This window comes from Crinia signifera, chromosome 3 (genome assembly GCF_055691185.1).
Source record: "Crinia signifera chromosome 3, ASM5569118v1, whole genome shotgun sequence".
Classification (NCBI taxonomy): domain Eukaryota; kingdom Metazoa; phylum Chordata; class Amphibia; order Anura; family Myobatrachidae; genus Crinia; species Crinia signifera.
The window spans coordinates 337,784,301-337,804,919 of NC_139219.1; the positions used below are offsets into that span (position 1 = coordinate 337,784,301).

Below are 20,619 nucleotides of genomic sequence, written 5' to 3' on the forward strand. Positions count from 1 at the left end.
AAAAATCGCCAAAAACCCAACATCGATCTCTAATAAATGTCACCCCATATGTACTCGTATTGTCACTTTAAGAAGATTACCCGCTATTGCTATGTTCATGTTTGAACTGTTAAGTATGATATGTTTGTTTTTTAGAGTGAATCACAAGTTTTGCAGTGATAGCGGGCAGTTTGTTTCACAACCAATGTCCTAATCTAGCACTTGATTATATTTTAGCAATTAAGTTTTTTAACACTTAAACCTTTTTTTTCCAACAACAACTTTATTGTCACATGTAGACTTTTATACTGTTGACCGGGAACTATGGCAACAGTCTCCTAATCAGTGACGTCATTCCAACCCGCCCCATGTGGGCGGCAAGTGATGGCCGCTGTCTCTGCACAAATGAGTGATCCTGCTCCATTTATAGGGGTGAGTAAGCCCTGTATGTTTGCTGTTTTGATAAAAGCTGCGAGGCTGAAACGTCAACCACTATAGCATGGCTACGTGTGGATTCATTTATCTCGTCCTGAGTGCAGCGCTTCAACCCATATTTGTACCACTCGCCCAGCTTAGCCTGATCGCACTGCGAAGGCACCAGGCTCGTTTACCGGACGGAGGAATAGAGTGCCAGCATTGCAGCATATATATATATATATATATATATATATATATATATTCTAAGAGAAGAAAAGAGGAGCGCTCCAAATAGTGCTTTATCTTTTTTTTATTTTTCAGCACAATAAAATATCCGACAGGTACACTTCAGAATGGCATCACGTACCGCAATAAACGGTTAGGCACAACCGCGGGTGATAAACAGCATAAATCAAAGCTGACAAGCAGCAGAATAGCAGGATGACTGGATACAAGTGCTCTCACCACTTTCTCCAACACGGAGTTCAGACCGACGCCAGGCCACGCCCCTACGCGTTTCGTCACGAGGACTTCGTCAGAGGGCCGAAGTCCTCGTGACGAAACGCGTAGGGGCGTGGCCTGGCGTCGGTCTGAACTCCGTGTTGGAGAGAGTGGTGAGAGCACTTGTATCCAGTCATCCTGCTATTCTGCTGCTTGTCAGCTTTGATTTATGCTGTTTATCACCCGCGGTTGTGCCTAACCGTTTATTGCGGTACGTGATGCCATTCTAAAGTGTACCTGTCGGATATTTTATTGTGCTGAAAAATAAAAAAAAGATAAAGCACTATTTGGAGCGCTCCTCTTTTCTTCTCTTAGAAAATCCACTACCTGAGAATCCAGGTGCCCGCAAGGGTAATTTGAGGAAGCTGCCGGTCTCATATGATCTGAAGTGCTGTGATATTCTGTGTGGAAGAAGCCAGTTTCATTCCTGCTATTTAAAAAGAACAAGGACTTGCGCGCTAATTGGACTTTTCTTTTGATATATATATATATATATATATATATATATAACAACAGCAGGTAGGGAACATAAGTTTCCTCGATGTCCCCAAGCACGGCACTGACAGGTCTTTCACAAAAGAAGTAGCTTTATTCTCAATGTTTCGAGGAACGTATCCCCGTCGTCAGGAGAAGTAGACACACCTCCTGACGACGGGGATACGTTCCTCGAAACGTTGAGAATAAAGCTACTTCTTTTGTGAAAGACCTGTCAGTGCCGTGCTTGGGGACATCGAGGAAACTTATGTTCCCTACCTGCTGTTGTACAATATTCGCAAGGGCACGCAGGCTATTGCTGGATTTGGTGAGAGTGCTGGTTCATCCCGCTGCTATATATATATATATATATATATATTTGGTGGGGTTGCGGCCTAGCACTCTCCTCACAATGGCAGCTGCCCCGGTGCCTTCACACAATATGGATAACAGAACAAAGTACAGGCGGCACTCAGAGGTCTTGACAAATAGTGTATTTGGGTGATCAAAAGCTGACGTTTCGGAGCAGCGCTCCTTCTTCAAAAGCTAGTAGGTGAGACAGTATTTGAGCAGACACTGTGCTTGCGTGACTTCATGGTGTGTACCCAGCATGACATCCCATTACTCATCCACATATTACTCCAAGGCTGCGATGTCTCAATATTTACATTCTGTGATTCACTGATTTGTCTAATACCAAAGCACAAAGGAAGAAAAACCAGTCTACCAGGTTCTTGTTATACGTTTTGGGACAAAAAATACCATCCTACCGACCAAAATCTAGGTAACTTCACTTCTGGTGGGTCCCTAATACTAAGATAAAGTCTAGTTCGTGGTACCCCACTAAGCCAACGAAGGCCAGCCACCCTTATATGGCTTATTCAAGAACAAAGAAACAAATGTAGCGCTGTTCTCTCACACGGGATATTCTCGTTAAAATAAAATGTATTTACTGTATAGCTCAAAACAAATTTTGTAATAAAAGTTTAAAATAAAACCACATTAATAAAAACACAACATAAAAAAACTAATTTCTTACAATGTCAAATTGTAGCATAATTCTTGGTGAAGAACACGGAAGATACACAACAGTGTAACAGAATCAATCAATATGGTTAGTGAGCTCTGTCCAATGGTCTATAAGTGAGCTCCACCCAGCGGTCTGTTAGCGAGCTCCACCCAGCGGTCTGTTAGCAAGCTCCGCCCAGCAGTCTGATAGTGAGCTCTGTCCAATGGTCTGTAAGTGAGCTCCACCCAGCGGTCTGTTAGTGAGCTCCGCCCAGAAGAAGTCTGTGATTGAGCTCTGACCAGCGGTCTGTTAGTGAGCTCTGTCCAATGGTTTGTAAGTGAGCTCTGTCCAATGGTCTGTAAGTGAGCTCCACCCAGCGGTCTGTTAGCGAGCTCTGTCCAGCGGTCTGTTAGTGAGCTCCACCAAGCGGTCTGTTAGTGAGCTCTGTCCAGTGGTCTGTTAGTGAGCTGTTAGTGGTCTGTTAGTGAGCTCTGCCCAGTGGTCTGTTAGAGAGCTCTGTCCAGCGGGCTGTTAGTGAGCTCCATCCAGTGATCTGTTAGTGAGCTCTGTCCAGCGGGCTGTTAGTGTGCTCTGTCCTTTGGTCTGTTTTGAGCTCTGCCCACTGGTCTGTTAGTGAGATTCACCCAGTGGTCTGTTAGTGAACTCTGCTCTGCGGTCTGTTAGTGAGCTCCGTCCAGTGGTCTGTTAGTGAGCTCTGCCCTTTGGTCTGTTAGTGAGCTCTGCCCTGCAGCCTGTTAGTGAGCTCTGCCCAGCAGTCTGTTAGTGAGCTCTGCCCAGTGGTCTGCTAGTGGGCTCTGCCAATCGGTCTGTTATGTAGGGTACACACCAGAATGATTAGGGCTCAATCCCATCAATCTGGATCCAATTCTGACCAATTGGATGTAGATTGTATGTAGATTGGGCATGTTTACATCCAATTCCAATCCAATTACGATTCAATTCCAATCCGATGCGCTTCCCCGCTGTCGTTTGGTCGTTCAGCAGGTAGGATCTGTAAAAGACCCATTCAACTAGATACAGACTCAGATTGGATTGGGATCAGATTGGATGCAGATCGTTAGCAGATCTACTAACAATCTACTATCAATCAGGATCGTTCTGGTGTGTACTAATTAAAATTTGTGTGCTGCCCTGGAGTACTCAGCCTGTGTCGGCATGTTGGGGGCCCACACCCCAGACCCATACCTAGTATTAGGGACCCCCAGTGACAGAGATGCCTTGACGTACGGCCTGGGGGCTTAGCCCTATATCTGCAGATATACGCAACCAAAATCTCTGTGTTATCTGATTATTATGTAGTTATGTTTCACTCAGTGTGCAATTGGGATACCAAATGTTTTTTCCTAGCCAGAATTACCCCTCCCTTTTGGCACCTGAGTGACACACCTCTGATTGAGCAGCTTACCAACAAAAGTGTTGTGCAGTTGAGAGGCATAGCTGGGTCAGCATTAGGAGGGATTGCTGACACCTGAGTGCCATTGGAGAAGGCAGGGGTAGCTCTAGGTAAGCTGGCTCTCAGATGTAGTAAGCCATTATCATGTGGCCTTACACTGGGCTATTAAGCCCAGACATATATGTTACTGCTTATGGGATGGGTTTGGGAGTGTGGTCCCCCTCATGTTGATATGGCTGGTTGATATTAACACTTATTCTTTCCTATCACATTGTATATATTTTGTATTTTAATCACACCTTCACTTCCATAAATAGCACTTATGTGCTTCTTATTAACCCCTACTAATTTTAATTTGTGTGCTGCCCTGGAGTACTCAGCCTGTGTCGGCATGTTGGGGGCCCACACCCCAGACCCATACCCAGTATTAGGGACCCCCAGTGACAGAGATGCCTTGACGTATGGCCTGGGGGCTTAGCCCTATATCTGCAGATATACGCAACCAAAATCTCTGTGTTATCTGATTATTATGTAGTTATGTTTCACTCAGTGTGCAATTGGGATACCAAATGTTTTTTCGTTCTGGTGTGTACCAGGCATTAATGAGCTCCAGCGGTCTGTTAGTGAGCTCTGTCCAGCGGTCTGTTAGTGAGCTCTGTCCAGTGGTCTGTTCTTAGCTCTGCCCAGTGGTCTGTTAGTGAGCTCTGCCCAGTGATCTGTTAGTGAGCTCTGTCCCGCAGACTGTAAGTGATCTCTGTGTAGTGGTCTGTTAGTGAGCTCCGCCAAGTGGTCTGTTACTGAGCTCTGCCCAGTGGTCTGTTACTGAGCTCTGCCCAGTGGTCTGTTAGTGAGCTCTGCCCAGTGGTCTGTTAGTGAGCTCTGCCCAGTGGTCTGTTAGTGAGCTCTGCCCAGTGGTCTGTTAGTGAGCTCTGTCCCGCGGGCTGTTAGTGAGCTCTGTGCAGTGGTCTGTTAGTGAGCTCCGCCAAGTGGTCTGTTAGTGAGCTCCGCCAAGTGGTCTGTTACTGAGCTCTGCCCAGTGGTCTGTTCTTAGCTCTGCCCAGTGGTCTGTTAGTGAGCTCTGCCCAGTGGTCTGTTAGTGAGCTCTGTCCCGCAGGCTGTTAGTGATCTCTGTGCAGTGGTCTGTTACTGAGCTCTGTCCCGCGGGCTGTTAGTGAGCTCTGTCCCGCAGGCTGTTAGTGAGCTCTGCCCAGTGGTCTGTTAGTGAGCTCTGCCCAGTGGTCTGTTAGTGAGCTCTGTCCCGCGGGCTGTTAGTGAGCTCTGTCCCGCAGGCTGTTAGTGAGCTCTGCCCAGTGGTCTGTTAGTGAGCTCTGCCCAGTGGTCTGTTAGTGAGCTCTGTCCCGCGGGCTGTTAGTGAGCTCTGTGCAGTGGTCTGTTACTGAGCTCTGCCCAGTGGTCTGTTACTGAGCTCTGCCCAGTGGTCTGTTAGTGAGCTCTGCCCAGTGGTCTGTTAGTGAGCTCTGTCCCGCGGGCTGTTAGTGAGCTCTGTGCAGTGGTCTGATAGTGAGCTCCGCCAAGTGGTCTGTTACTGAGCTCTCCCAGTGGTCTGTTAGTGAGCTCTGCCCTGCAGTCTGTTAGTGAGCTCTGCCCTGTGGTCTGTTAGTGAGCTCTGTCCAGCGATTTGTTAGGGAGCTCCACCAAGCGATCTGTTAAGTGATCTATGCCCAGTAATCTGTTAATGAGCTCAGCTCAACGGTCTGTTACTGAGCTCCTTCCAGCGGTCTATTAGTGAGCTCTGTCCAGTGATCTTTTAGTGAGCTTCGTCCAGCGGTCTGTTAGTGAGCTCCGTCCAGCGGTCTGTTAGTGAGCTCCGCCCAGCGGTCTGTTAGTGAGCCCATCCAGCAGTATATTAGTGAGCTCCATCCAGTGGTCTGTTAGTGAGCACCATTCAGCAGTCTGTTAGTAAGCTCTGTCCAGCGGTCTGTTAGTGAGCTCCACCCAGCGGTCTGTTAATGAGCTCTGCACAGCGGTCTGTTAGTGAGCTCCATACAGCAGTCGGTTACTGAGCTCTGTCCAATGGTCTGTTAGTGAGCCCCATTCAGCAGTCTGTTAATTAGCTCCATTCAGGGGCATAACTAGAATTTTTTGGACCCCATAGCAAAATCTTGAAAGCCCCCCCCCCCCCCACACACACACACACCTGTAGTGTGCTATAGAGGGGGGGGAATTTACTAAGCTAAATTCGTGAAAAAATAAATCGCATTTGCAATTTTGCATGCGAAAATACAATTTTTTTGGGGTGTATTCATATTTTTGGCATTTACTATGCCAAAAATACAAAGTTTTGTATTCGTATTTGTAACGATCAGATCAGGTGATCAATCAAATTAACGTATGCCTCTTGTTATGATTATCTGTTCGATCAATGTATGTCTGATATTGTTGTAAAGTTATGTCTCCTGTGATCATTATGTTTGGAATCAGGACATGTCTTGTATTATGTGTGTGAACTGTAGGTGACCCTGGTTTGAGTTTGAGGCCTGTATTCCCTCAGTTTGACCATCTGTGGACTCCTCTGAAGTTAGGATGTTAGATAAGATCGGAAACCCCTCATAAACCAGATAGGGGGGAAGAGCAATAGTGTCCGGCCAACAGGCCAAAGGTGCTCTGCCCTCCACTAAATTACCTCTTATCACTTGAGGAATGTATAAAATCTACTTCAAAGCAGGGACAAATTCTTTATGGGAAAGATCCTATATCTATGGACCTTCCCTAGGCTCAGCAAGAGAATGGTTAAAAATCCCAAGGGTGGGAGGGATGAGGAAGGCTTCAGATAAAAACTTTTAAACTGTACCTTTGAATACCTAGTTGGTACTTCTTGGGGCACAGCATTGAGCTGGAAGCGACTGCTTGTTTCTTGTGGAGACCCCCTCACGCCAGAATCTACATTTATGTGTAATATACGGTTCTGTCATTTCTTTTTATACCCTTTTATTTCTGAAATTGCATTTAACTTGTGTGTACTTTTTTTTTTAATAATATTTTTTATTGAAGCTTTTGCATCAGAATATGTCATACATTTCTGTACTTTTAAAATCATTATACTATCTTGTAACCATTTTTATCACTTAAAGCTCTGTAGTATTTCTAGCAATAAATAATACATATTTTCAGTCTCTGATTCTGTGTACTTAAGACTCATTAGCCTCAGAAGAGAATGCTCCAACGTTACCATTTGTATATTGTATTGTGCGGTCAGGTGCGAGCCAAGCCGCCTCTTGCGCAGTTTCAAGCGCTAAAATCAGGTTTTGGCTGGTGGCAGTGTACCTCAAAGAGGGGACCCGAGTGTCCAAAGTGAACCCCAGTCACGGCCTGAGCTGCTCAGATTGACGTATCTGAGCAGGCGACCGGTGGGTCCGTGACAGTATTGATGGGACATTCGTATTTGTATTTACAAATACGAATGATTACACCATCGTTAGAATACGACAGAAATCACCATTCAAAAGAATGGTGAATCCTGATTTACTAAGCGGCCGTATTGAAAATACGGCCGCTAATTGGCGTGAAACGGCCGCGAATGGATGGCCAAATACGGCAGGAAAATACACTTTATTTTCCCGTCGTATTTGGCTTTAGCCTGCATGGATCAGTCCGATCCGTTCAGGCTTCAGTGTTAAAAAAATAGAAAAATAAATAAATAAAAAAAAAACAAAGCCATAACCAGCACCAGGCTGAAAGATTCGGGGCTGGTAATAAAAAAATCAGGAAACCAACCAAATAGGGGTTCCCCGTTTTTTTTTAAAAACCAGCCCCAGGTTCCAGGTCCGGGCTGGTTCCCAAAATACGGGGGACAAAATGAGTAGGGGTCCCCCGTATTTTAAGAATCAGCCCCAGGCCAAACCAGCCAGCAGGGAAATGTCACAGCCTGCGGCCAAAAAATCACCCTACCGATCAGTCAGCCTGGCCAGTGGCCCTGGGGGAGTGGGCTGAAGCCTGGTGCTGTCCCCAGTGGCCCTGGAGTGGTGGCCACCGGGCTGATCTTGGTGTAAAAAAATAGACCTTTGTACTGGGTCCGGGGCTGGTCCGGGGTCTGGGGCTCCAGGGTCCAGAGTCCGGTGCCTTGGTTCCTGGGTCCGGGGCTACAGTGTCCGGGCCTTGGTTACGGGGCTGGTCCAGGGTCCGAGGCTCCAGCGCTGAAGAAATCCATAGGGGGACCTGTGGAAGGAAATCCAACTTACCAAGGTCCTCCGGCGAAGATCACGTCCTCTTCTGTCTGAAGTAGTCCAGGTCTTCTGAAAATAACAAACACCGGCGATTGTGGCCGGTACCCGAGCCGGACTGAGGAGAGACGCAGAGATGTTTCATCTTCCGCGCCTCTCCTCCGAATGATTGTATTGGCCGCCTAGGTCTACAAGCATTAGGTCGACTACACTAGGTCGACATGCAGGAAGGTCAACATGACAGAAGATCGACATGGGTTAGGGTGACAGGGTCATAAGGTCGACATGGGGTTTTTCACTGTTTTTTGAGCCGAATGGTGACACAGTTACTGACACTCGCTACACTCGCCATGCTTCAGGCACGGTGCCTCGCTGTGCTCGCCATGTTTTAGGCATGGTGCCTCGCTGTGCTCGCCATGCTTCGGACGCGGTGCCTCACTACGCTCGCCATGCTTCAGGCACGGTGCATCGCTCTGCTTGCCATGTGTCAGGCACAGTGCCTCACTACGCTCGCCATGCTTCGGACGCGGTGCCTCGCTGTGCTCGCCATGCTTCTGACCTGGTGCCTCGCTGTGCTCGCCATGCTTCAGGCATGGTGCCTCGCTGTGCTCGCCATGTTTCAGGCATGGTGCCTCGCTGTGCTTGCCATTCGGCAGGCTCTGTGCCTCCCTACGATCGCCATGCTTCGGGCACGGTGCCTCGCTGTGCTCGCCATGCTTCAGGCACGGTGCCTCACTACGCTCGCCATGCTTAAGGCACGGTGCATCGCTACGCTCGCCATGCTTCAGGCACGGGGCCTTGCTCTGCTTGCCATGCTTCAGGCAAAGTGCCTCACTACGCTCGCCATGCTTCGGACGCGGTGCCTCGCTTTGCTCGCCATGCTTCGGACACGGTGCCTCGCTGTGCTCGCCATGCTTAAGGCACGGTGCATCGCTACGCTCGCCATGCTTCAGGCACGGGGCCTTGCTCTGCTTGCCATGTGTCAGGCATGGTGCCTCACTGTGTTGCCATGCTGCAGGCAAAGTGCCTCACTACGCTCGCCATGCTTCGGACGCGGTGCCTCGCTGTGCTCGCCATGCTTCGGACGCGGTGCCTCGCTGTGCTCGCCATGCTTCTGACGTGGTGCCTCGCTGTGCTCGCCATGCTTCAGGCATGGTGCCTCGCTGTGCTCGCCATGTTTCAGGCATGGTGCCTCGCTGTGCTTGCCATTCGTCAGGCTCGGTGCCTCCCTACGCTCGCCATGCTTCGGGCACGGTGCCTCGCTGTGCTCGCCATGCTTCGGACGCGGTGCCTCACTACGCTCGCCATGCTTCAGGCACGGTGCATCGCTACGCTCGCCATGCTTCAGGCATGGTGCCTCCCTACGCTCGCCATGCTTCGAACATGGTGCCTCCCTACACTTGCCATGCTTCTGGCACGGTGCCTCTCTGTGCTCGCCATGCTTCAGGCACGGTGCCTCGTTAAGCTTGCCATGCTTCAGGCACGGTGCATCGCTACGCTTGCCATGATTCATGCACGGTGCGTCGTTACGCTCACCATGGTTCAGGCATGATGCCTCGTTACGCTCGCCATGTTTCAGGCACGGTGCCTCGTTACGCTGCTATGATTCAGGCACAGTGCTTCGTTATGCTCGCCATGATTCAGGCACGGTGCCTCATTATGCTCGCCATTATTCAGGCACGGTTCACCGCTACGCTCGCATGCTTCAGGCATGGTGCCTCGCTGTGTTGCCATGCTTCAGGCATGGTGCCTCCCTACGCTCGCCATGCTTCAGGCACAGTGCCTCGCTGTGCTCGCCATGCTTCAGGCACGGTGCCTCACTACGCTCGCCATGCTTCAGGCACGGTGCCTCTCTGTACTCGCCATGCTTCAGACACGGTGCCTCGCTACGCTCGCCATGATGCTGACTGACAGCGGACTGCACTCTGAGAACCTGTCTGGGAAATCCCCTCCAGTGATGACACGTGTACCCCAGGCTGTTCCCCCATGATGCTGACTGACAGCGGACTGCACTCTGAGAACCTGGCTGGGAAATCCCCTCCAGTGATGACACGTGTACCCCAGGCTGTTCTCCCCATGATGCTGACTGACAGCGGACTGCACTCTGAGAACCTGGCTGGGAAATCCCCTCCAGTGATGATGACACATTTACCCCAGGTTGTTCCCCCCATGATGCTGACTGACAGCGGACTGCACTCTGAGAACCTGGCTGGGAAATCCCCTCCAGTGATAACACATTTACCCCAGGCTGTTCCCCCATGATGCTGACTGACAGCGGACTGCACTCTGAGAATCTGGCTGGGAAATCCCCTCCAGTGATGACACATTTACCCCAGGCTGTTCCCCCCATGATGCTGACTGACAGCGGACTGCACTCTGAGAACCTGGCTGGGAAATCCCCTCCAGTGATGACATGTTTACCCCAGGCTGTTCCCCCATGATGCTGACTGACAGCGGACTGCACTCTGAGAACCTGGCTGGGAAATCCCCTCCAGTGATGACACGTGTACCCCAGGCTGTTCCCCCATGATGCTGACTGACAGCGGACTGCACTCTGACACTGAGAACCTGGCTGGGAAATCCCCTCCAGTGATGACACGTTTACCCCAGGCTGTTCCCCCCATGATGCTGACTGACAGCGGACTGCACTCTGACACTGAGAATCTGGCTGGGAAATCCCCTCCAGTGATGACACATTTATCCCAGGCTGTTCTCCTATGATGCTGACTGACAGCGGACTGCACTCTGAGAACCTGGCTGGGAAATCCCCTCCAGCGATGACACATTTACCCCAGGCTGTTCTCCCCATGATGCTGACTGACAGCGGACTGCACTCTGAGAACCTGGCTGGGAAATCACCTCCAGTGATGACACATTTACCCCAGGCTGTTCTCCCCATGATGCTGACTGACAGCAGACTGCACTCTGACACTGAGAACCTGGCTGGGAAATCCCCTCCAGTGATGACACATTTACCCCAGGCTGTTCTCCCCATGATGCTGACTGACAGCGGACTGCACTCTGACACTGAGAACCTGGCTGGGAAATCCCCTCCAGTGATGACACGTTTACCCCAGGCTGTTCTCCCCATGATACTTACTGACAGCGGACTGCACTCTGACACTGAGAACCTGGCTGGGAATTCCCCTCCAGTGATGACACATTTACCCCAGGCTGTTCTCCCCATGATGCTGACTGACAGCGGACTGCACTCTGAGAACCTGGCTGGAAAATCCCCTCCAGTGATGACACATTTACCCCAGGCTGTTCCCCCCATGATGCTGACTGACAGCGGACTGCACTCTGACACTGAGAACCTGGCTGGGAAATCCCCTCCAGTGATGACACGTGTACCCCAGGCTGTTCTCCCCATGATGCTGACTGACAGCGGACTGCACTCTGACACTGAGAACCTGGCTGGGAAATCCCCTCCAGTGATGACACATTTACCCCAGGCTGTTCCCCCCATGATGCTGACTGACAGCGGACTGCACTCTGACACTGAGAACCTGGCTGGGAAATCCCCTCCAGTGATGACACGTTTACCCCAGGCTGTTCTCCCCATGATGCTGACTGACAGCGGACTGCACACTGAGAACCTGGCTGGGAAATCCCTTCCAGTGATAACACATTTACCCCAGGCTGTTCTCCCCATGATGCTGACTGACAGCGTACTGCATACTGAGAACCTGGCTGGGAAATCCCTTCCAGTGATGACACATTTACCCCAGGCTGTTCCCCCATGATGCTGACTGACAGCGGACTGCACTCTGAGAACCTGGCTGGAAAATCCCCTCCAGTGATGACACGTGTACCCCAGGCTGTTCCCCCCATGATGCTGACTGACAGCGGACGGCACTCTGAGAACCTGGCTGGGAAATCCCCTCCAGTGATGACACATTTACCCCAGGCTGTTCCCCCATAATGCTGACTGACAGCGGACTGCACTCTGAGAACCTGGCTGGGAAATCCCCTCCAGTGATGACACGTTTACCCCAGGCTGTTCCCCCCATGATGCTGACTGACAGCGGACTGCACTCTGACACTGAGAACCTGGCTGGGAAATCCCCTCCAGTGATGATGACACATTTACCCCAGGCTGTTCCCCCATGATGCTGACTGACAGCGGACTGCACTCTGAGAATCTGGCTGGGAAATCCCCTCCAGTGATGACACATTTACCCCAGGCTGTTCTCCCCATGATGCTGACTGACAGCTGACTGCACTCTGACACTGAGAACCTGGCTGGGAAATCCCCTCCAGTGATAACACATTTACCCCAGGTTGTTCTCCCATGATGCTGACTGACAGCGGACTGCACTCTGAGAACCTGGCTGGGAAATCCCCTCCAGTGATGACACATTTACCCCAGGCTGTTCTCCCCATGATGCTGACTGACAGCGGACTGCACTCTGACACTGAGAACCTGGCTGGGAAATCCCCTCCAGTGATGACACGTTTACCCCAGGCTGTTCTCCCCATGATGCTGACTGACAGCGGACTGCACTCTGACACTGAGAACCTGGCTGGGAAATCCCCTCCAGTGATGACACGTTTACCCCAGGCTGTTCCCCCCATGATGCTGACTGACAGCGGACTGCACACTGAGAACCTGGCTGGGAAATCCCCTCCAGTGATGACACATGTACCCCAGGCTGTTCTCCCCATGATGCTGACTGACAGCAGACTGCACTCTGACACTGAGAACCTGGCTGGGAATTCCCCTCCAGTGATGACACATTTACCCCAGGCTGTTCCCCCCATGATGCTGACTGACAGCGGACTGCACTCTGAGAACCTGGCTGGGAAATCCCCTCCAGTGATGACACATTTACCCCAGGCTGTTCTCCCCATGATGCTGACTGACAGCAGACTGCACTCTGACACTGAGAACCTGGCTGGGAAATCCCCTCCAGTGATGACACATTTACCCCAGGCTGTTCCCCCCATGATGCTGACTGACAGCGGACTGCACTCTGAGAACCTGGCTGGGAAATCCCCTCCAGTGATGACACGTTTACCCCAGGCTGTTCCCCCATGATGCTGACTGACAGCGGACTGCACTCTGAGAACCTGGCTGGGAAATCCCCTCCAGTGATGACACGTGTACCCCAGGCTGTTCCCCCATGATGCTGACTGACAGCGGACTGCACTCTGACACTGAGAACCTGGCTGGGAAATCCCCTCCAGTGATGACACATTTTCCCCAGGCTGTTCCCCCATGATGCTGACTGACAGCGTACTGCACTCTGACACTGATAACCTGGCTGGGAAATCCCCTCCAGTGATGACACGTTTACCCCAGGCTGTTCCCCCCATGATGCTGACTGACAGCGGACTGCACTCTGACACTGAGAATCTGGCTGGGAAATCCCCTCCAGTGATGACACATTTATCCCAGGCTGTTCTCCTATGATGCTGACTGACAGCGGACTGCACTCTGAGAACCTGGCTGGGAAATCCCCTCCAGCGATGACACATTTACCCCAGGCTGTTCTCCCCATGATGCTGACTGACAGCGGACTGCACTCTGAGAACCTGGCTGGGAAATCACCTCCAGTGATGACACATTTACCCCAGGCTGTTCTCCCCATGATGCTGACTGACAGCAGACTGCACTCTGACACTGAGAACCTGGCTGGGAAATCCCCTCCAGTGATGACACGTTTACCCCAGGCTGTTCTCCCCATGATGCTGACTGACAGCGGACTGCACTCTGACACTGAGAACCTGGCTGGGAAATCCCCTCCAGTGATGACACGTTTACCCCAGGCTGTTCTCCCCATGATACTTACTGACAGCGGACTGCACTCTGACACTGAGAACCTGGCTGGGAATTCCCCTCCAGTGATGACACATTTACCCCAGGCTGTTCTCCCCATGATGCTGACTGACAGCGGACTGCACTCTGAGAACCTGGCTGGAAAATCCCCTCCAGTGATGACACATTTACCCCAGGCTGTTCCCCCCATGATGCTGACTGACAGCGGACTGCACTCTGACACTGAGAACCTGGCTGGGAAATCCCCTCCAGTGATGACACGTGTACCCCAGGCTGTTCTCCCCATGATGCTGACTGACAGCGGACTGCACTCTGACACTGAGAACCTGGCTGGGAAATCCCCTCCAGTGATGACACATTTACCCCAGGCTGTTCCCCCCATGATGCTGACTGACAGCGGACTGCACTCTGACACTGAGAACCTGGCTGGGAAATCCCCTCCAGTGATGACACGTTTACCCCAGGCTGTTCTCCCCATGATGCTGACTGACAGCGGACTGCACACTGAGAACCTGGCTGGGAAATCCCTTCCAGTGATAACACATTTACCCCAGGCTGTTCTCCCCATGATGCTGACTGACAGCGTACTGCATACTGAGAACCTGGCTGGGAAATCCCTTCCAGTGATGACACATTTACCCCAGGCTGTTCCCCCATGATGCTGACTGACAGCGGACTGCACTCTGAGAACCTGGCTGGAAAATCCCCTCCAGTGATGACACGTGTACCCCAGGCTGTTCCCCCCATGATGCTGACTGACAGCGGACGGCACTCTGAGAACCTGGCTGGGAAATCCCCTCCAGTGATGACACATTTACCCCAGGCTGTTCCCCCATAATGCTGACTGACAGCGGACTGCACTCTGAGAACCTGGCTGGGAAATCCCCTCCAGTGATGACACGTTTACCCCAGGCTGTTCCCCCCATGATGCTGACTGACAGCGGACTGCACTCTGACACTGAGAACCTGGCTGGGAAATCCCCTCCAGTGATGATGACACATTTACCCCAGGCTGTTCCCCCATGATGCTGACTGACAGCGGACTGCACTCTGAGAATCTGGCTGGGAAATCCCCTCCAGTGATGACACATTTACCCCAGGCTGTTCTCCCCATGATGCTGACTGACAGCTGACTGCACTCTGACACTGAGAACCTGGCTGGGAAATCCCCTCCAGTGATAACACATTTACCCCAGGTTGTTCTCCCATGATGCTGACTGACAGCGGACTGCACTCTGAGAACCTGGCTGGGAAATCCCCTCCAGTGATGACACATTTACCCCAGGCTGTTCTCCCCATGATGCTGACTGACAGCGGACTGCACTCTGACACTGAGAACCTGGCTGGGAAATCCCCTCCAGTGATGACACGTTTACCCCAGGCTGTTCTCTCCATGATGCTGACTGACAGCGTACTGCATACTGAGAACCTGGCTGGGAAATCCCTTCCAGTGATGACACATTTACCCCAGGCTGTTCCCCCCATGATGCTGACTGACAATGGACTGTACTCTGAGAACCTGGCTGGGAAATCCCCTCCAGTGATGACACGTTTACCCCAGGCTGTTCTCCCCATGATGCTGACTGACAGCGGACTGCACACTGACACTGAGAACCTGGCTGGGAAATCCCCTCCAGTGATGACACGTTTACCCCAGGCTGTTCCCCCATGATGCTGACTGACAATGGACTGCACTCTGAGAATCTGGCTGGGAAATCCCCTCCAGTGATGACACATTTACCCCAGGCTGTTCCCCCATGATGCTGACTGACAGCAGACTGCACTCTGACACTGAGAACCTGGCTGGGAATTCCCCTCCAGTGATGACACATTTACCCCAGGCTGTTCTCCACATGATGCTGACTGACAGCGGACTGCACTCTGAGAACCTGGCTGGGAAATCCCCTCCAGTGATGATGACACATTTACCCCAGGCTGTTCTCCCCATGATGCTGACTGACAGCGGACTGCACTCTGAGAACCTGGCTGGGAAATCCCCTCCAGTGATGATGACACATTTACCCCAGGCTGTTCCCCCCATGATGCTGACTGACAGCGGACTGCACTCTGAGAACCTGGCTGGGAAATCCCCTCCAGTGATGACACATTTACCCCAGGCTGTTCCCCCCATGATGCTGACTGACAGCGGACTGCACTCTGAGAACCTGGCTGGGAAATCCCCTCCAGTGATGACACATTTACCCCAGGCTGTTCTCCCCATGATGCTGACTGACAGCGGACTGCACTCTGACACTGAGAACCTGGCTGGGAAATCCCCTCCAGTGATGACACGTGTACCCCAGGCTGTTCCCCCATGATGCTGACTGACAGCGGACTGCACTCTGAGAACCTGGCTGGGAAATCCCTTCCAGTGATGACACATTTACCCCAGGCTGTTCCCCCCATGATGCTGACTGACAGCGGTCTGCACTCTGAGAACCTGGCTGGGAAATCCCCTCCAGTGATGACACGTGTACCCCAGGCTGTTCTCCCCATGATGCTGACTGACAGCGGACTGCACTCTGAGAACCTGGCTGGGAAATCCCCTCCAGTGATGACACGTGTACCCCAGGCTGTTCCCCCATGATGCTGACTGACAGCGGACTGCACTCTGAGAACCTGGCTGGGAAATCCCCTCCAGTGATGACACATTTACCCCAGGCTGTTCCCCCCATGATGCTGACTGACAGCAGACTGCACTCTGACACTGAGAACCTGGCTGGGAAATCCCCTCCAGGGATGACACATTTACCCCAGGCTGTTCCCCCCATGATGCTGACTGACAGCGGACTGCACTCTGACACTGAGAACCTGGCTGGGAAATCCTCTCCAGTGATGACACATTTACCCCAGGCTGTTCTCCCCATGATGCTGACTGACAGCGGACTGCACTCTGAGAACCTGGCTGGGAAATCCCCTCCAGTGATGACACATTTACCCCAGGCTGTTCTCCCCATGATGCTGACTGACAGCGGACTGCACTCTGACACTGAGAACCTGGCTGGGAAATCCCCTCCAGTGATGACACGTTTACCCCAGGCTGTTCCCCCCATGATGCTGACTGACAGCGGACTGCACTCTGACACTGAGAATCTGGCTGGGAAATCCCCTCCAGTGATGACACATTTATCCCAGGCTGTTCTCCTATGATGCTGACTGACAGCGGACTGCACTCTGAGAACCTGGCTGGGAAATCCCCTCCAGCGATGACACATTTACCCCAGGCTGTTCTCCCCATGATGCTGACTGACAGCGGACTGCACTCTGAGAACCTGGCTGGGAAATCACCTCCAGTGATGACACATTTACCCCAGGCTGTTCTCCCCATGATGCTGACTGACAGCAGACTGCACTCTGACACTGAGAACCTGGCTGGGAAATCCCCTCCAGTGATGACACATTTACCCCAGGCTGTTCTCCCCATGATGCTGACTGACAGCGGACTGCACTCTGACACTGAGAACCTGGCTGGGAAATCCCCTCCAGTGATGACACGTTTACCCCAGGCTGTTCTCCCCATGATACTTACTGACAGCGGACTGCACTCTGACACTGAGAACCTGGCTGGGAATTCCCCTCCAGTGATGACACATTTACCCCAGGCTGTTCTCCCCATGATGCTGACTGACAGCGGACTGCACTCTGAGAACCTGGCTGGAAAATCCCCTCCAGTGATGACACATTTACCCCAGGCTGTTCCCCCCATGATGCTGACTGACAGCGGACTGCACTCTGACACTGAGAACCTGGCTGGGAAATCCCCTCCAGTGATGACACGTGTACCCCAGGCTGTTCTCCCCATGATGCTGACTGACAGCGGACTGCACTCTGACACTGAGAACCTGGCTGGGAAATCCCCTCCAGTGATGACACATTTACCCCAGGCTGTTCCCCCCATGATGCTGACTGACAGCGGACTGCACTCTGACACTGAGAACCTGGCTGGGAAATCCCCTCCAGTGATGACACGTTTACCCCAGGCTGTTCTCCCCATGATGCTGACTGACAGCGGACTGCACACTGAGAACCTGGCTGGGAAATCCCTTCCAGTGATAACACATTTACCCCAGGCTGTTCTCCCCATGATGCTGACTGACAGCGTACTGCATACTGAGAACCTGGCTGGGAAATCCCTTCCAGTGATGACACATTTACCCCAGGCTGTTCCCCCATGATGCTGACTGACAGCGGACTGCACTCTGAGAACCTGGCTGGAAAATCCCCTCCAGTGATGACACGTGTACCCCAGGCTGTTCCCCCCATGATGCTGACTGACAGCGGACGGCACTCTGAGAACCTGGCTGGGAAATCCCCTCCAGTGATGACACATTTACCCCAGGCTGTTCCCCCATAATGCTGACTGACAGCGGACTGCACTCTGAGAACCTGGCTGGGAAATCCCCTCCAGTGATGACACGTTTACCCCAGGCTGTTCCCCCCATGATGCTGACTGACAGCGGACTGCACTCTGACACTGAGAACCTGGCTGGGAAATCCCCTCCAGTGATGACACGTTTACCCCAGGCTGTTCCCCCATGATGCTGACTGACAGCGGACTGCACTCTGAGAATCTGGCTGGGAAATCCCCTCCAGTGATGACACATTTACCCCAGGCTGTTCTCCCCATGATGCTGACTGACAGCTGACTGCACTCTGACACTGAGAACCTGGCTGGGAAATCCCCTCCAGTGATAACACATTTACCCCAGGTTGTTCTCCCATGATGCTGACTGACAGCGGACTGCACTCTGAGAACCTGGCTGGGAAATCCCCTCCAGTGATGACACATTTACCCCAGGCTGTTCTCCCCATGATGCTGACTGACAGCGGACTGCACTCTGACACTGAGAACCTGGCTGGGAAATCCCCTCCAGTGATGACACGTTTACCCCAGGCTGTTCTCCCCATGATGCTGACTGACAGCGGACTGCACTCTGACACTGAGAACCTGGCTGGGAAATCCCCTCCAGTGATGACACGTTTACCCCAGGCTGTTCCCCCCATGATGCTGACTGACAGCGGACTGCACACTGAGAACCTGGCTGGGAAATCCCCTCCAGTGATGACACATGTACCCCAGGCTGTTCTCCCCATGATGCTGACTGACAGCAGACTGCACTCTGACACTGAGAACCTGGCTGGGAATTCCCCTCCAGTGATGACACATTTACCCCAGGCTGTTCCCCCCATGATGCTGACTGACAGCGGACTGCACTCTGAGAACCTGGCTGGGAAATCCCCTCCAGTGATGACACATTTACCCCAGGCTGTTCTCCCCATGATGCTGACTGACAGCAGACTGCACTCTGACACTGAGAACCTGGCTGGGAAATCCCCTCCAGTGATGACACATTTACCCCAGGCTGTTCCCCCCATGATGCTGACTGACAGCGGACTGCACTCTGAGAACCTGGCTGGGAAATCCCCTCCAGTGATGACACGTTTACCCCTGCTGTTCCCCCATGATGCTGACTGACAGCGGACTGCACTCTGAGAACCTGGCTGGGAAATCCCCTCCAGTGATGACACGTGTACCCCAGGCTGTTCCCCCATGATGCTGACTGACAGCGGACTGCACTCTGACACTGAGAACCTGGCTGGGAAATCCCCTCCAGTGATGACACATTTTCCCCAGGCTGTTCCCCCCATGATGCTGACTGACAATGGACTGTACTCTGAGAACCTGGCTGGGAAATCCCCTCCAGTGATGACACGTTTACCCCAGGCTGTTCTCCCCATGATGCTGACTGACAGCGGACTGCACACTGACACTGAGAACCTGGCTGGGAAATCCCCTCCAGTGATGACACGTTTACCCCAGGCTGTTCCCCCATGATGCTGACTGACAATGGACTGCACTCTGAGAATCTGGCTGGGAAATCCCCTCCAGTGATGACACATTTACCCCAGGCTGTTCCCCCATGATGCTGACTGACAGCAGACTGCACTCTGACACTGAGAACCTGGCTGGGAATTCCCCTCCAGTGATGACACATTTACCCCAGGCTGTTCCCCCATGATGCTGACTGACAGCGGACTGCACTCTGAGAACCTGGCTGGGAAATCCCCTCCAGTGATGACACATTTACCCCAGGCTGTTCTCCCCATGATGCTGACTGACAGCGGACTGCACTCTGACACTGAGAACCTGGCTGGGAAATCCCCTCCAGTGATGACACGTGTACCCCAGGCTGTTCCCCCATGATGCTGACTGACAGCGGACTGCACTCTGAGAACCTGGCTGGGAAATCCCTTCCAGTGATGACACATTTACCCCAGGCTGTTCCCCCCATGATGCTGACTGACAGCGGACTGCACTCTGAGAACCTGGCTGGGAAATCCCCTCCAGTGATGACACGTGTACCCCAGGCTGTTCTCCCCATGATGCTGACTGACAGCGGACTGCACTCTGAGAACCTGGCTGGGAAATCCCCTCCAGTGATGACACGTGTACCCCAGGCTGTTCCCCCATGATGCTGACTGACAGCGGACTGCACTCTGAGAACCTGGCTGGGAAATCCCCTCCAGTGATGACACATTTACCCCAGGCTGTTCCCCCCATGATGCTGACTGACAGCAGACTGCACTCTGACACTGAGAACCTGGCTGGGAAATCCCCTCCAGGGATGACACATTTACCCCAGGCTGTTCCCCCCATGATGCTGACTGACAGCGGACTGCACTCTGACACTGAGAACCTGGCTGGGAAATCCTCTCCAGTGATGACACATTTACCCCAGGCTGTTCTCCCCATGATGCTGACTGACAGCGGACTGCACACTGACACTGAGAACCTGGCTGGGAAATCCCCTCCAGCGATGACACATTTACCCCAGGCTGTTCCCCCCATGATGCTGACTGA

General features: G+C 52.5%; 1 protein-coding gene across 1 annotated transcript in view; it reads left to right on the forward strand.

Annotated features, from left to right (window-relative positions):
* Positions 1 to 353: 353 nt before the first annotated feature.
* Positions 354 to 20,619, forward strand: part of LOC146062829 (antileukoproteinase-like) — a 57,341-nt gene continuing 37,075 nt past the window's right edge. The window contains exon 1 of the mRNA XM_083174835.1: positions 354 to 411. The gene's annotated coding sequence lies outside the window, so the exon portion shown is untranslated. The remainder of the gene's footprint in view (positions 412 to 20,619) is intronic.